The sequence below is a fragment of the Telmatherina bonti genome, assembly GCF_933228915.1.
Source record: "Telmatherina bonti genome assembly, chromosome: 2".
Lineage (NCBI taxonomy): Eukaryota > Metazoa > Chordata > Actinopteri > Atheriniformes > Telmatherinidae > Telmatherina > Telmatherina bonti.
Genome location: NC_136620.1, coordinates 21,158,915 through 21,176,590, shown reverse-complemented (window position 1 = coordinate 21,176,590; position 17,676 = coordinate 21,158,915). Strand labels below are relative to the sequence as shown.

At 37.1% G+C, this 17,676-nt stretch overlaps 1 protein-coding gene across 7 annotated transcripts in view; it reads right to left on the bottom strand.

Moving 5' to 3' along the window:
• ppip5k1b (diphosphoinositol pentakisphosphate kinase 1b) overlaps positions 1-1,841 on the bottom strand; it is a 51,365-nt gene extending 49,524 nt beyond the window's left edge. For 6 of the 7 annotated variants that reach the window (XM_079250734.1, XM_079250731.1, XM_079250736.1 and 3 more), the window contains exon 1: positions 1,704-1,841. The gene's annotated coding sequence lies outside the window, so the exon portion shown is untranslated. Of the gene's footprint in view, positions 1-1,699 lie in introns of all 7 variants that reach the window. The other variant, XM_079250732.1, reaches the window with a different exon arrangement.
• Positions 1,842-17,676: the final 15,835 nt, after the last annotated feature.

Below are 17,676 nucleotides of genomic sequence, written 5' to 3'. Positions count from 1 at the left end.
ATCAAACAATTATTAGACAAGCCTGTCTGTTTTATCTCAACCTTTGAGCAGTAACTGCAGAGAAAGCCAACGAGGATCCTTTCCACACCATCTCAGGTGAAAAGCTCCTGTTCTGCAAGGCATGATGGGAAATGAGGGTCTTTATTCTAATACTACAGTGAAGCGAATGTCACTGGTATGATCATGTATGGTATAGTTTCACTGTTAAATCCAAGTAAATTATTCAACCAAAACCATATAATCCTGTCACAGAAGCCTGTAATGCTTTAGGGTCAAATCTGACAGAAAAGCCTCTGCTATTTCTGTCCATTACTGTTCAAGATAAACAAAGCTCAGAACTTCGTGAAGATGTAACATCTTGACACCAGTGAGCTGCACCGAAGTCATAAATCCTTTAGTGGTTTCTTTAAACGATAACATAAACAAAAAAAAAGAGGGAGAACCTAAACAAACAAACAAACAAACCAAAAGCGCATTCATTGGTGACTACTGTCTTCTTTTGGATGTTTAACTTGTAAAATAAAAATTTATATAACCTGTGAATTAATTAGTAGGTTCATTAACAACATTCCCGACTGTGACCTGGAGCTCCTCGCCAGGGAGGATGCACCTCCACAACTAAGTAAGAGACTTTTAATCTTTGAGAATATCTGCCACAGGTCACCAGCAGTATTTACAGCAGGGAGGGGATGGTCATTAACTCGCTCCACCTTTATCTACTTTTCCCTGATATATCGCCAGAAAAGCACAGCAACACCCCCAAGCAGGGGTTTATCTGCCAGTCATTAGCCTAGATTTCCACCATCATTACTGAAAGCACTGAAAACAGCTTCCTTGATAGACACAGGAAAAAATAGCCCATCGTTTAGTATATAAAATTGTTATTTGAAATTATTTATGATACAAAAGAAGAAGGTGCAGAATTTATTTTTACTTCTAAACTTTGAATACTAACTTCAGTGTTCAACTTCCTAAATTGCAATGAAATGAAAGTTTGAGACTCAAATGACAATCTGAGCATCAGCACATACAACTGGAGAAAAACAGGAAAAACTAGGATCTAAAGAAGATAACATTTGGAGCAAAGTTGACAACTACACGATCAGACAGTGATAACAGCACATAAATAAATGTCAACATCATTAAAGCAAATAAAGATTGACCTCAACTAGCTTAAATAAAACTGTTGCATGGAAAATTAAAGTTATCTTGGAAGAAACCATGAAGTCAATCTGTTTATCAGACGTTCGGACTTTCTGCTTTAGTGTGTTTCTTAGTTTGGAAATGTAAATAAAATGATATAATAACTTGAAATAAACCTATTCTCGCTGCATGTTGCAGTGTTTCCCAGCCTATCGTGCAGACAGTGACCAGAATAGCTTCGATGTATCTGGAAAGTAATCCTCCTTTCCAGGAATAAATAACAAGTGTTCAACTTTTCGTTTCAAACCATTGCCTTCATCAATATACACCTTCCTCCAAATATAATGAATGGACCTCACAAAACTCGCATTGTCAATCACTGAGTAGGCCCATTCACTGACAAAACTCTAAAAAGCAGCACTTAGTCTAAAACATAATACGAGTGGTCTGTCTTTGTCCATATCCACTTACACAACAGCAAAATCCCACTTTCCTGAACCGCAGGAGCCACGAGCCGCGACGTGAAAACACAGAAAAGTCTGAAAATCAATCATACCTACCGGCGGAAAACAACCTGGAAGTCTGTTTGCTGTTCACTTCCTTGTTTCCACTGACCGGCGGAGACGGGAAGAAACTGCTGCCTCTGTTTGTTTTCTTTCTTCCTTTTTGTAACCGAGAGTAAAGTTGTGGACTACACGTAAAGTTCACGTCCGGTCATCGCCAGTATGTTCAGCAGCTACTGCTGCACCGCCGCTGGTTTCCTTCCTTTTTTGTTTTTTCTTTCCTTTTTTTTCTTCACTTTGTTCACATTAAAGTTGTGTTTTCAAAAGCTGTATTCTTACCGCCATCTAGCGGCCAAATTTAGAATTACAGGTGCGTAATACGGAGAAATGAGATTAAATGAGATACATGGATGAAGGTCCAGTTGATGTCCTTTTTAACTGCATTCAAGGCATTAAACCTTGGATAACAGAATACGTTTTTTACAACTGAACCAGGACTAAACTGGAGTACTGGTTATTGTCCCCGAGGGACAGGAAGAAAAACTACATTCCAAACTAAAAGCTTTGGCCCCTAATTCACATGAAAAGGTGAAAAATATTGGTGTTTTTTTTTTTTTTGTTTTGTTTTTTTTTTTTGTCTAAAATTAAACCAGATTAATCATGGAAAAAAGATTGGCTTTTATCCTCTACAAAAAGCATAGCCAAACGGCGTCTTTTTCTCTCAATCATAAACATGGAAAATTTTATTCATGGTTTCATTACCTACAGAATAGACTATTGTAATAATGGACTCCTATCTGGTCTTTCTAGGAAGGCAAGGCAAGGCAAGTTCATTTGTACAGCACCTTTCTTATACAAGACAATTCAAAGTGCTTTACAAAAAACATGAAAAGCATTACAATTGTGCAAAAAGTGTAAAAAAAAAAAAAAATGTAAAAAAGCATAGAAGACAACACAAATAGCTAAACCACAATAAAATCATAAAATATATTAAAATAATTAAAAGGAAAAAGTAATTATAGGTTGCTGTGGTGCATGAGAAAAGAAAGGTTTTTAACCTGGATTCAAAAGTTTCTACATTTGGTGAGTTTAATCCCCACTGGCAGTTTGTTCCACTTGTTTGCAGTGTAACAGCTAAATGCCTCTTCTCCATGTTTAGTCTGAAATCTAGTCTGGACTATTTGAACCGAGTCTTTGGATTGAAGAGCTCTGCTTGGTTTATATTCTCTGAACATATCACGGATGTATTCTGGTCCTAAACCATTCTTGGATTTGTAAACAATCAGCAGGGTTTTGAAATCTATCCTGTGATTGACTGGAAGCCAGCGTAAAGTTTTTAAAACTTTTGTGATGTGTTCAGACCTCTTAGTCTGAGTTAAAGCTCCTGCAGCAGCATTCTAGATGAGTTGCAGACATTTAATATTCTTTTTATGAAGTCCTTTTAAAAACTGTTACAGTAATCCTGTCTACTGGAGATGAATGCATGATGTGTTTCTCCTGGTCTTTCTGGAGACTAAACTTTTAATTTGTTGATGTTTCTGAGTTGGTAGAAAGCTGTCTTAGAGACAGCTTTGATGTGACTGCTGAAAGTCAGATCTGAGTCTGTCAACACTCCAAGGTTACAGACTTGATTGATAGTTTTGAGAGCTCGAGTCTCCAGATGTTTATCAGTACTCAATAGGAAGTCTTTTGCTCCCTTACAACTGCTGCTTAACTCAGCTGTACGGCTACTAACAAAGTCCAAAAAGAGAGCTCACATTACAGAGATTCCAAAGTCTCATGTGCATCATGTGCTTCGGGTTTTATTTTAAGATTCACTGGTTTTGAAAGGTCTTAATGGTCTTAGTCCTACTTATATATCTGATTTATATTTTAAAGCATGAGCCCCCCAGAGCAATCCTCTCTTCAGATAGAGGTCTTTTATTGATACCTTCAATCAGAACAAGAACTCAGGGAGCCAGCTTTTTATTAGTAGCCTACAACCCTCGTCTGTGGGAACAACTTACCTTAAGACCTGAGAGCAGTTGAGAGTTTGGAGATTTTTTAAAAGAAAACTGAAGACATATAGTTTTAGACGTTTTAGTCGTGCTGTTAATATCTCTCTGACTGCTGTGATAAAAGGTCTTCTATATCTTTTACTGCCCAAATGACATGACAAAAGAAAAAGTGGTGGCAAGGTTTATTATTCTTAAATTCTCTTTAAAGGGAATCTCAGGGAGACTGTGAGCAGAAACAGAAAGGCACCACAGTAAGATGCTAAATGAACCCGGTCACCTCATTAGTGAATGTGCTCACTCTTCTTCCATGGAAACTATAGCTGGAAAAATTCTCTCTTTTTTTCATTTTGTAGCTATTTGGGAAAGGAGCAAATTTAGTCAGAGAGCACATGTTTAACTACCACTATCTGACAGCACATTTTAAAGAAACCCTTATTTCTCTGTTTCTGTCACCTCATGAACTCAGGCCATCCTTAGAGGTGGAAGAAATTGGTTTTTCATCAGGTATTTAAAATTTAGAGGGAGCATTGGTGATATATGACCATCAGGCAAGACTGAACTCTTCAAAGAGTATTTGAAAACCTGTGCATTACATAATTTCAAGGTTTAAAGTTAGTTTTTTGGATGCTGGCTACGTGGTGAGAGAAGGAAGATGACAGAAGGAGGGAGAGGTGGTTACTGGTATTTGGTGAACACTACTTCCTTGTGTTTCCACACAAACTAGCTTCTCTTGTCCCGCGGCTCGATGAGCCAGAGACGCTTCACATTCTCTTGACAGGTTGCCAGACTTAAACCAGCAACACCAGGCTGTCTGTCTGTTAGGAACCAGAGCCGGTTGGACTCTGGGAATGACTCGGAGTAAAGCAAAGAGAACAGTAGTATCATAGATATTTACAGTATTTCAGGCTTGCTTCAAAACTTAGCTCACTGTATGTGATTCCTAAGGAAATAGCACCGGACCAGTCAATTCACTTGTCTGAATGTGTAATATCTCCTTATTTAATTTAGAAAGTTGTTTCTTTTTTGTCCTCAACTCATTTCTGTTACTTTTCTGTAGCGTTTTGCAACTGCAGTCTTACTGAGTCTGATCTATCAATATAGAGAATGTGAAGTTACATCACTACACATAGCATGCTACAGGATATCTGTCTATGTGTCTAAATATTGTGTCATGGTTAGATATGGATAATATATCATGAATGAAAAGGGTGATGGAAAAAGAAAAAGAAGAAATAAGAGAATCCTTACAAGGAATGATTGTATTACAGCTGAATTTACTAGTAACCAGAGGAAAGAGATTTAACAATAAAGAATCACCTATTTTGCAAACTAATGATTTTCAGCTATGTTTAGATGGATTAATGAGAGCAAAAACAATGCAGTATGGCTTATGTGAAAGTAAAGGTAAGAAATGGGTCCATCTTGCTACTATCTTGGACCCTATTTGCTTTCAGATCTGCCTTTATGCTTCATCTTATAAATGCAACAAGGTGTAGGAATCATTCTTCAGAGATTGTGCTCCCTGTTAACATGACAGCGTCACACAGCAGATTTGTTGACTGTGAAACTATGATGAGACTCTGTTCCACCACAACCCAGAGGTGCTCTACTGGATTGAGATCTGGTTACTGCAGCAGCCACTGAGGGCATTAAACTTATTATGTTCAAGAAACCAACTATAGATCATTTGAGTTTTATGGGATGGTGCATTATCCTGCTGGAAGTATTCATCAAATAAGGTACACAGTAATCATAAGGGATGGAAACAGTCAGCAACATTACTCAAGCAGTCTGTGGCATTCAAACTAGGTTTAGTTAGTACTAACAGGCCCAAAGTGTGTCAAAAATATTCCCTTCACTTTCACACCACCAGCAGTCTGAACTGTTTATGGATCCATGATTTTATGTTATTTACAACAAATTCTCAACCTACCACCTGAAAGTTGCAGCTGAAATGGAGATTGGTCAAACCTGACAACATTCTTCCATCTTCGGTCGTCAAATTTGGTCGAGTCTGTGTGCATTATAGTTTCTGTTTCTCTTGTTAGGTAACAGGAGTGGCACCCTGTGTGAGCTTCTGCTGCTGTTGTCCATCTGCTGCAAGGTTGGCTGTGTTGTGCAGAGATGGTATTCTGCACAGCTTGGTTGTAACTAGTGGTCATTTTGATTTACTGCTGCCCTTCTATCATCTTCTCCCAATCTCCTTTGACATCAGCAAAACGTATTGGTCCAGACAGTTGCTGCTCACTCATTTTTTTACTTTTCACATCCTTTCTCTGTAAACATTATAGTGATGGTTGTGCGCCTGTTAGCAACAACCATGTTGCTTAAATCCCTTGTTTTTCCTCATTCTGATGCTCACTTTGAACTTCAGCTAGTTGTCTTCACTATGTCTACAGTACATGTACATACATGTAGCGTTTATGACTGAAAGCCTTTTTTTGCCACCATGTGATTGCACTTACCTATTTGTTTTAATTGGCACACCAACTAAAGTGGCTGGTAGGTGTGATGTGGTAAGCAACATTTTCCATTTTATTCAAGTTTTTTTTAATCTTTCAGATCTTTTCCTCTGCTGCAAAGATGAACATACTTAAGTACAGTTGGTGTATTTTCTGACAAAACACATTACAAAAACACATTATTAAACTATATTTCATTATTAGACTTCATCTCTGCAGCTAAAATCAGTCTCTCTGTGAAAAAACCATGCATCCATCTTCTGTACTACTTTTTCTAACTCAAGGTCGCAGAGGACAAATAGCTTATCCCAGCTGTTACTCTGCTTGAGGCGGGGTACTCCTTGGACCGGCTGCCAGTCTATTGCAGGGATTAGCAACCCTGTAACACACAGAGAGAGAGAAAGAGAAGAGCAGAAAAACACAAATATAAAAAGCCACTCACATTCATTCCCAGGGACAATTTAGAGCAACTAATTAACCTAACACATATGTGTTTTTACTGTGAGAAGAAGCTGGAATAACCAGAGAAAACCCATCAAACTGTTTAATTTTTTTTCAAAAGGCAGACATTGCTAATCATACATATATTAGTGGTCTGTGTATTTGTATTATATTATGTGTAGTATTTAGAATAAGACTTATCCTTTATTATTCATGTTATATATGACATATGTTCGTATGATATCATTCACTGCTTAAATGCAACAATTTAATGTTCTAATATGAGTCATTTTTCATTTGTTAAATCTTTTGTATTCACTTATATTAGCTTCTGGTTTTTTTAATACCTCTCTGTTGGTATAGAAAAGTAAGTCCTGAGAGTGATGGCAACATCTGTTTGCATCCACGATTTCCTTTAAAATCATATACCCAAAGTACTTTACAGGGTATCAGAGAACATTAAAAAGAACTTTTCTCTTCTGCATCTGCAGTGAGTCTTATAACCACTCTCTCACACACACACACACACACACACTTTCATATTTTTAGTGACTTTGCTGTTATAAAGTGGCCATTCACTTCTTTGGAGAGGTTGTAAAAAATGTTGCAATCCTGCTCGATGGGCTGCAAGCGACTGTGTCAACACACACACACACACACACACACACACACACACACACACATATGCTACATGCACACTAACCCCTGCTGGTACATGTCAAGTCAGGACTGATTGAAAGAAGTCCTTATGACCAGCAGCAGTCTTTATTTTCTGTCAGGAAGTTTTGTAACCACAGTCCGAAGAGCATAAGATATTTACATTCTTGGTGATTATATTTGGTGATTTGAAGACTATCTGTAAACCTAAAAGCACTTCATTCAATCATTCATTCATTCATTTTCCGAACCGCTTATTCCAATTCAGGGTCGCGGGGAAGCAGGAGCCTATCCCAGCCGGCTTTGGGCGACAGGCAGGGTACACCCTGGACAGCTCGCCAGTCCATCGCAGGCACTTCATGGGTAAAAAAAAAAAAACTGTGTTGACAGAGTTAGTGACAATCTTCTGACAATTGACAGAAACACAGCAGGATTAATTTAAGAGAGGTTCAGAATGATGATCTCACACAAGAGAAAACTTCAGAGAGACAATTAAATAAATCCCTTAATGTCTTTCAAGATACATTCTCAGACTCTGCATTCATTCCTATCTGCATCCCTTTGTCATTTTCTAAGTGTGAATACTTAAACTTTGAACTCTGATGAAGGACAAACTCAGCAATTTTATGTCAGTATAATAATTTCTGTTTTGAACAAACATTAATCTTGCAGAGTTTAGTTTAAGTCTAAATTACTCATGTGATTTTTTTTTTTTTTTTTTTTTTATCCCCAGATCCTATGATACACACCCTCCCATAAACACAAACTTATAGATCTGATTTAAAAGCACTTGGGGACTCTTCATTAGTGTATGCATGCTGTGCTAAATGTGTATGTACTAACACAAAACAGAACTTTGCTATATTTGTCAGGCATTTCTCACATGTTAAATATTGCTGAGACAGTGGTAATAAATGAGTTGTTACCTGCTGTACGCTGGTTGTACTACTACATCAACTTGTTGGTCTGCGACCCTAAGCAGAATGCACACACGGGTCTTGAGTGTGTCTTGAGATAGAGTTTGTGATATCTTCTGACCATTAACATATATATTCAATCTTTACCTGGCAGTCTTGGAGCCTTTCTTTCTCTCTCAGGACTGATTTACAGTCTGTCATGTGCAACATCCTGTAAATCAAGTTTTAGTGTGGTAACTGGGGGGGTACTTTGATCTACATTCAGAAAGATATATATCTTAATATGTGATATTTGCTGTTGCAGATTAGGTGGTTGTGTGTAATTATAGTACTGTATATTTGTCTGGTATTTATACCCAGTTGGACACTGCCTCAGTCCATTACAGTGGTGTATTTATACTTATTGAGTCATAATGTCTAAATTTGCAAGTGACTCTGTTTCCAGAATTCCACATATAAGCATGCTTTTTTTCTGCAAGTCTGCAAACTTTTAATTTTTAAAACATGTATATATATGCATCTTAAGTATATGACACTGGTGACACAGATATGTTGTCTTATTCAGGATTTTAAGAGCTTCTTGGTTCAGTGACTAAAAGTGATTTGAAGTGTTGCCCTGCATGGAAAATGTGGAATTATCAATGGAATTAGTTGTTGTTTTTTGTTGTTGTTCTTTGTTTTGTTTTAACCAGTCATGGCTTTCTGACTGATCTAACAGTGAGCTTGTATTCACAAGTCACAACCCCCACCCTTTGCATGGAAAGTCTGCAGGAATTTGACAAATCAGACATTTAACCCAATTCACCCCAATCATAGGTGGCTGCTTCACCAGAAAGAAAGCTCTCCTGCGTGTTGAGATAATGACATAACTGTGGTTGTAATGGATGCAATCTTAATCTACCCAAAATTAATAATTAAATGGCTGGAAATGATTATGTATGGTCAGTTTTAAACATGTTTCAATTTTGTCTCATGTTTAGGTTTATATGGCAAGATAAGCTGAAACAGCCAAATTCCTCATGTGTGCAACCACAACAGGATTCCTGCCATCACATATGCTTATACACACACTGTGTATACAAGTGTACAAAAGCACATGTGTTTGTGTGAGTGAGTACATAGATATGTGAGCATGCGTTTGTATGAAAAGAGATAGTCAGTCAACTGAAAAAGATGCCTCAGCACTTTTTCTGAGTTTGAAATTTGTCACCCCCAAGAAAAGCCTCAGTTTGCTTTTTAGTTGATCCTGTTAGAAAACCTGTGTCAGCAATATTCCAGCTTGTTTCCAGCATGTGGCTTCTCATATTTGGATCATTTGGGTTGGAGAGAGGGAAAACAGATGCATCTCTGTTCTGACCTCCCTCGTTCAGTCTGAGAGGCCTTTCACATAGACTCTGTGCTGTGTAATGCGTCGTTGTTGCAGATCAAATCTACCCTCTCAGGAACTTGAAATGAACTCATCTCTGCAAGCATTGGAGTGGGTGTGACGGCACATGTATGTAAATCAAGGCTCATATAAAGAACAATCTTTAGTGAACATGTCTCCTCAGCTTAAATTAATGTCTTGAATAAATTTGCAGAATTCTGACTGTTTTTAGAACAAAAGGGACTTTCATGGTGGAACTCACATGGTAAATTGTAAACACTGGCGAGAAACAGGATATCACAGTCATTCAAATGAAAAATTGATGATTTTGCTAGTCACCTTAGCACTATATCTATAAACATCTCTTTACAACCAAGACTGTGAAAACACACGACCTTCCCTGTGAGAGACTCTGTGTGCAACGTAATAAATAGTCTGTTCAACATAAAAAGTCTATACATTCAACATTTTAACAACCTTGGTGTAATTTCAGACAGATGGTAACATAACACACTGAAGGGGTTTTCTTACTGCTGGGAACAAAACACAAAAGATGTTCAGTTCCACAGCTTCCACGAGAGCAAAAAGTCCTGTGTCTTTGGCTGACAAAACAAATATTATGTCATTTTCAGAACACCTCATTCGATAATGAGATCTGATGGAAATGCAGAAATGAGATTTTACTTTCACTTTTTAAGACTTTTGCACCGATATGCTGAGGGTCCCTTTTAAAGTTGCATGTACTGAAAATACTCGTGTTTCAGGGAACACACCTTCTGTTTGCCTCAATATCTTCCACTGCTGCAGCAGAGCTGAGATCCGTAAACCAGATGATTCCTGTAGATTCAATGACAGCTGTCAAACATATCTGAAACAGGAATGGCCTTCATACCTAAACCATCCTTTAATCCTTTCATCCTTTCATCCTTTCATCCTTTCATCCATCCATCCATCCATCCATCCACCTATTTGAGCATAGAAAGCTTTAGTTGGACTGAAAAATCATTTGATTTTGTAAAAATGATGTGGCAGTATCTATATCTTGAACCTCCAGCTTTAAATAGTCAGAAGCAAACTGGAAAAATTCTGTCTGCTTTTCAGTAAGATCCCAGACATATGATCTATGTCCATAGATCTGTGAGCATATCACTTGTTTTAAAGAAGAAAACAAGGACATCATCCTTGGTAGACAATGCATTGTCTCTGTGCTGTTTAGGTCTAAATAATAAGCTGCATACAGTTTAATAATTCCATTTGCTTCAAAGAATTGTAACACAATTGTTCCATGAAGCATGAACAAGTTAAAAAGAAACCATTTTTATGTTCAACAGTGACAGCCTTGTCCCTTAGAAAGACCGACTCATTATTTTACTTCAGGTTGTTAGGTCTGACATAATAACAGAAAGTCTGTGGGATTTCCTATCAAAACTAAATAGAACTCTCTGCAATAGAAGTATCTGTATCTTCAAAGTACTTAGAGTTATGTTGTAGTCTTTCTTTTACAATCTTATAAAAACAAAACAGATATTTGACAAAAATGGGACCCCAAGAACTGTTGCCTGACAAGACAAGCTGGTTTGCTGCCAAAATAAGATGTATGAAGTTTAAGTTGCTTTCAGTTGGCTGTAAAACTATGAAGAGTGTCAATTAGACAAAAAATAAATAAATAAATAAAACACACTTCAAGTCTCACTTTCCTTTTAAAAAGGGGACTGAAAAAAATCCTATTTAAGAATTTGAAATACAGACATTCCTCAAATACGTCCCTGGATTGACATGAATAATGATCAGTAAACCTTGTGTTTCTATTTAATCTGCTGAATAAACACTAACTTTCCAAGCAAACCCAAAATTAGAGCAAATCAGCTGTTAAATCATTCTTTGAAGCTGTGGACTGTCGGTGTGTGTCTGTGCGTTGGCACACACAGCCAGCAATTGCGTCTCTGTATAGAGTTAGGAAGGAGACACACCTTTCCTCAACCTCAGGCCAAGTTTGTTTAACATTAAAGTGAATTCACACAGACACCAGAGTCAGACACATGCATGCTGAACTGGGCTTCCACATGCTTGCAAATAAAGTTTCAAACAAATACAGCTGGTGACTTATTCACAATTTTTAAAAACTTTGCAAATTGGCAAAGGTATATGCTGTTATCCAGTAACACTAGTGAGTTGGATCAAATTTATCTAATATGAATGAATGTTTATTATGTTTAGAATGCAAGACGTTTCAGGATGTGGGAACGTGCATTTTTTTCTGCAAATTTATTTTCAGAGAATGCTGTGAAGGACACTTACAAACAGCCAGAATAGGAATATTTTACATAACTAATAGCACATCAAGCTTGTATTAAAGTTCGCACATGTTTTTTTTTTTAAGACTCAGGAAAATTAAAACATTAAACATCCAAGAATGCAGACATAGCTTTAGGAACTGCTTTACCTCCAGGAGCTAATAAGATGCGAATACAAATGTGTTTGCATTTTATCAGCTGCATTATTATGTGCATGACGAAATGGGCAACATGATCTTCACACAATATCAAAGTTCTTTCATCTAGAGGCTTTTCCATTAACTCTTTAAGGGACTGCTACAGAAGGTATTGCTGCCCATGCCCATCATATAATAAGACAATTATAATTAAAAGCCATGTCCCACGTCTACACCACAGATACTCATCACCTATCATCTTTGATATGCTTTAGCACTGAAGAGGCTAACAGCTAGCTTATTTAAACAGAGCACAGACAAATGCTCATAAGACAAATGCTTAGAACATTCACAGAAAAAAAATTGTAGCTAATGTAGCATATTTTAATTGGCATGCTAACAACTAAATTGGGGGTTGTCGGCTTTGATTCAATGTTTTAAATATATTTGGACAAGGCGATATGTACTCTAATGGGTTGCAAATGTTGCATACTCAATAGTCTTATTTTATGGCCTGTATGTATTTTCTTCTGTTTTATTTATTTGGTTCAGATGTCTACATCAGGATGTCTTTTTTTATTAAACTTGCTGTAAAAACTTTGCATTGCTTTCTACTGTGCCATCAGCACTAACCAATAGCAATTGCTGAATATTTTTAATCAGTGTAGTCTATTATGTCATCATCTCTTTACCCTGAAACACAAAACAAATTTATAAAGCCAAGTGATATACGCACATACATACAAAATCACTGTATTAGTAACAACCGTAACAACTCAAAAGAGCTGCTGGTAAATATTAATTTCCCCCATGAGGAAATAGATTAAAGTATTTCTATCTATCTATCTATCTATCTATCTATCTATCTATCTATCTATCTATCTATCTATCTATCTATCTATCTATCTATCTATCTATCTATCTATCTATCTATCTATCTATCTATCTATCATCCAGAATTTCTGAATTGGTGCAACACTTATAAGTCATTTTTAGAATTCTATTCTATTCTATTCTATTCTATTCTATTCTATTCAACACATTTTCAAACTAGCAAATTGTATGTGTGTATTCAAAATCAATGTCTAAAAACTGCACACACATTCATAGATTTAATTTTTCATCAACTGTTCTCTCAGGTTTATCTGCTTTGGCAAAAGTCATAGCTTAAGACATCATAAGAGACCACACACACACACACACACACACACACACACACACACACACACACACGCACACACAGACAGACACAGACACACAAAATTATCCCTGGTGTATTTATCCTATTGAACTGAAATCAATGAGGATCTGAGCCATTTCCATCACTCTCACAGACAGGGAATGCTACACAGGCAGGAAAAGTGTAAAGACTTTAACTCTAACTGTTCCTCTGCTTGCTCCTCCTCCCTCTCTTTAAGACTTTGTCTGATTCCCTGTTTCAGCTTAGACTGTTTGCATGACCTCACCAACTCACATCTTCCCAACCCCCCAACTCCCACCACCCACACCCCTGTCCCTCCCTCACTTTCCAACATCTAAATGTGTGCTGGTGTTTGAATAGAGCTTCTTTCTCTACTCCTACTCAGGCAGGAGCAAGAGGCCCCTGGAGTCGCTGACACCGGGAGTGCTGCAGCATCTACGGTACGTTTCCAACTCACCACTGGACACTCTGACAAGGAATATTGTGAGAAGGTTGGAGGATACTTTTGCACTTCTTCATCCTTTGTTTCAGACACAGGTAGTGATTTAAGTTTTCACATGCCAAGTTGAGGGAAACTTTTGGAAGTTTGCCAGAATTCATGCTCACCATTAAGTTAAATATTATAGAGAACTCAGTAGTTATTCCGATCAGTTTTGTGATCTTTATGGAGTTTGCGGGTTTTACTTATTTATTTATTTTGCTGTGTGGTTAACACTCATTACCGGCATGGTAACCAGGAAAATGTTCATCTAATTTAGAAAGACTTCATCATTTTGTTGGAAGAAAAGTAACCTTTTACTCTAAGAAACTAAACTGCCATCATCATAACATAATTTGTTTCTTAATCAGTTGTTTCTTATAGCAAATAATTGCATTTAATTTATGGCTTGTGGTTCCCTAAAGCAGTTTAGCTTCTTTGCTAGAACCGGCAACATTGCACAAGTCTAAAATTATCTGATTGAATGACAATTTATACTGTTTTAAAACTAATTTTAGAGTGGTGAAAAGTAATTTATCTTAAAATTCACTGACAAAGGTAAGTGGAAAACTTGAAAAATCCTTCAGTGGACAATGGCAGAGATTCCCTTTTTTCCTTCTGATAACATTTTCCAATAATCTCACTTCTGTATTACATGTCAGTGATTGTAATACTTTATTTTCACATACTGAAGCTTATTGTATATCAGAAACTCACCCTCATAATTGTTTAGTCAGGGTGTTATCACTAGAGAGCTGAGTCTTTGACGTCTTAATGAATGACAAAAATATTTTTCTTCTTTTCTTTGGCATTAATATATTGTGTGCAGCTGCAGATTAGAAACTATTCCTTACAATTTTTGGTTAATGGTGTCTGATCACACTGAAAACAGTTCGACTTATGGAGCATTTCAAGAAACTGGCAAAGAGTTACATCCTGTTACCATGGTTACATCAGGCTGCACCAGCACACGTTGTGAATTGTAATTCTCAGATGCTGAAATAAACAGTTGTTTATTCAGTAACAGCAAATATCTTTACACTTTAAGTAAGTCAAAACAAGCTCATACTTTTGCTACTTTAGCTATTTTTACCTTATCTGTGTGTGTGTGTGTGTGTGTGTGTGTGTGTGTGTGTGTGCGCGTGTGTGTGTGTGTGTGTGTGTGTGTGTGTGTGTGTGTGTGTGTGTGTGTGTGTGTGTGAGGACAAGTTCATGTGTCTGACACATTATCAAACATGTCTTTGATCTTGGATTGCAGGGTACGTTGATATGTGTTAATACACTGATAATCACCTGTATGACTTTTTACTCTCCACCGCTTTTACTGTACAACAGTCTGTGTGTGTTTGCAAACACAGACCTTACAGTATATGTCAGTAGTACTGTATGTACACACACTCCCATGCGTCTTCCTTACTCGAGGCATCCAACGTGCATTCCCTCACATCCCCTTGGTGATCTATGACTGTTGGTCTGTGTTTCTTTGTGTGTATACATATCAATGTTAGCTCTGTTCTCCTGTGGAGGGTTTGAGGAAAGTGGGTGGAGGGGATGTGGTGCTGATGTGTGTGTGTGTGTGTGTGTGTGTGTGTGTGTGTGTGTGTGTGTGTGTGTGTGTGTGTGTGTGTGTGTGTTTGGGTCGAAGTGTGTTCATCTTTGGATGCCCGTTCATGTTTACCTTGGCAGGATCTCACCTCCCAAAGCTCCGCCCCTTGTTCACTACTGAAACAGACTGAGGCCTTATTGGCCTTCACCTCAGCTGGGAGCAGGACATACCACAGCAGCAGACCTGGGGAGCACAAGCCTCCCCGCAGCCTGAATAGGCACGTTGTGGACAGGTGGCTGATTGGCTCGAGCTGGTCTAGAGAAATTTTCTCAGAAATGCTAGAGCACATCCCTTATTCATTTAAGGGAGCTGAAGAGCTGTTGAATTACTGAGTAATATGAACCAAAGAGACAAGGACTGGGTTGGTTTGGTTAAAAAAGCTGGTTAAGGCCTTTGTTGTGTTGATGCATCATAAATTTTATTCTTGGCTGAATCCAGACTGTCAAATATAAATCTTATTTGATGAAAATTACAGAGCTTTTATCTACATAGTGCTAATGACTCACTTTTAATTTAATATATTGCCCTGTTAACAAGGTTTCATGGAGCAAGACTCACCAACACAAGTAGCTATGGCTATAGGGCAGGGGTGTCATCAAGGGCTACAACCTGCAGGTTTTCCATTTCTCCCTTTTCCAACACACTTGACTCAAACTAATCACTCACTGTGCAGAACTTTATTGACTGTTGGGTTCATTAAATGGAAGCCAGGTTTGTTGAACTTTGAAAACGTGCAGGACCAACTTTGGGCATCCCTCCTGTCGGGTTAATTCAGGCTGAAGTGTATCATTGCCAATTGCTTGTCAAATAGATTGATGACTAACATTTTTTGTGTCACATTTTGAACCAACTTTACCCTGTTCAGTGTGGAGTTTCCGTGTTCTCTCCATGAATACGTGGGTTCTTTATGGTACTCTGGCTTCCTCCCACTTGCATAGTAACATACCAACAGTACCCCATTTGTCATCACAGTACCCTGGTTCCTCATTTCCTCATGTGTGATGCAGACCTTGTTTGACCAGGTGACGTCTGAGCCGGTATGTCAGCTTGAGGTAGTTGGGCAGTAGCACTAAGGGTCTTGCCAAAGGCTTTTGCGTTGGAGTTTTGTGAATACCTAACACCTAATATTCAATTTTGAACTCGGTTCACCCACACCTGAGACACATGCTCTACCCAGCAGCTATAAATACCTATAGTGATTGGAGCACTGGAGCGCCGTGTCCGCCACACTGGAGAAGTGGCTCCAACAGATACATGGAGAAATATCAGACAGTTCAGTCCAGTCCTAGGAACAGCTAAGATACTGCATAGGACCCTCAAGCTCCCAGGAGTCTGGTAGAGAACCCGAGCTTTAGAGATGAAAAGCCACTCGCCCTACCCTGGGGAGATGGTAGGGGGGTGGGGGAGTTTTCTATATTTTATATATATTTTATACATATGTATATATATATATATATATATATATATATATATATATATATATATATATATATATATATATATATATATATTTATATATATATATATATATATATATATATATATATATATATATATATATATATATATATATATATATTTATATATATATATATATATATATATATATATTTATATATATAAATATATATATATATATATATATATATATATATATATATATATATATATATATATATATATATATATATATATATATATATATATACATATATATATATATATATATATATATATATATATATATATATATATATATATATATATATATATATATACATATATATATATATATAACACTAGGGTGTTCATACAGTATCTCTCTCAATATATAACATAGTTTTAGTTTCCTATTAGCTTATTTTCCAACCTTTTGGGAGTCACATTAAAAAAAAAAAATCAGGATTAGTGGTTGTTAATGTTTTTTTCTGTGGCTGTTCGGAACGAACTGGGAATGCTCCACAGCCTGTCATGATCCTTGTAAGCGCAGCACAATGATGGTTCAGTTGAGACTTGCAACAGCTATGTACATTTAAGTGAGTTGAACGTCAGAGCAGTGGAAAGTTGAGAGAAAAAAAGCAATGTGGTAACAGGGCTTTGACAGAAGCCCAGTTGACTGTGATTCTGAATGTGATACTGTGTGCTGAGATCTGGAAAGGATGTCTGATTTTTGCAATAGCAAATAAAAAATAAAATAAAATAAATGTAATAGTTTTCTTATTTTTGAAAATTTGTACAAGTTACCTATAAAATTTAGCCTTTCTATGATAGCTAAGTGAACTAGATCCTATCATTTAAGCATGTTTAATTGCATTCAGTCACAATGTTCAACTGGACGGTCCACTAGCATCTTCCTACGATGTCCTCTACTGTTTGATTTCATGCTTGTGTTGTTCTCACTCATATGTAAGTCGCTTTGGATAAAAGTGTCTGCTAAATGACTGTAGAATAGAATGTTATCGTCATGCTAGTTT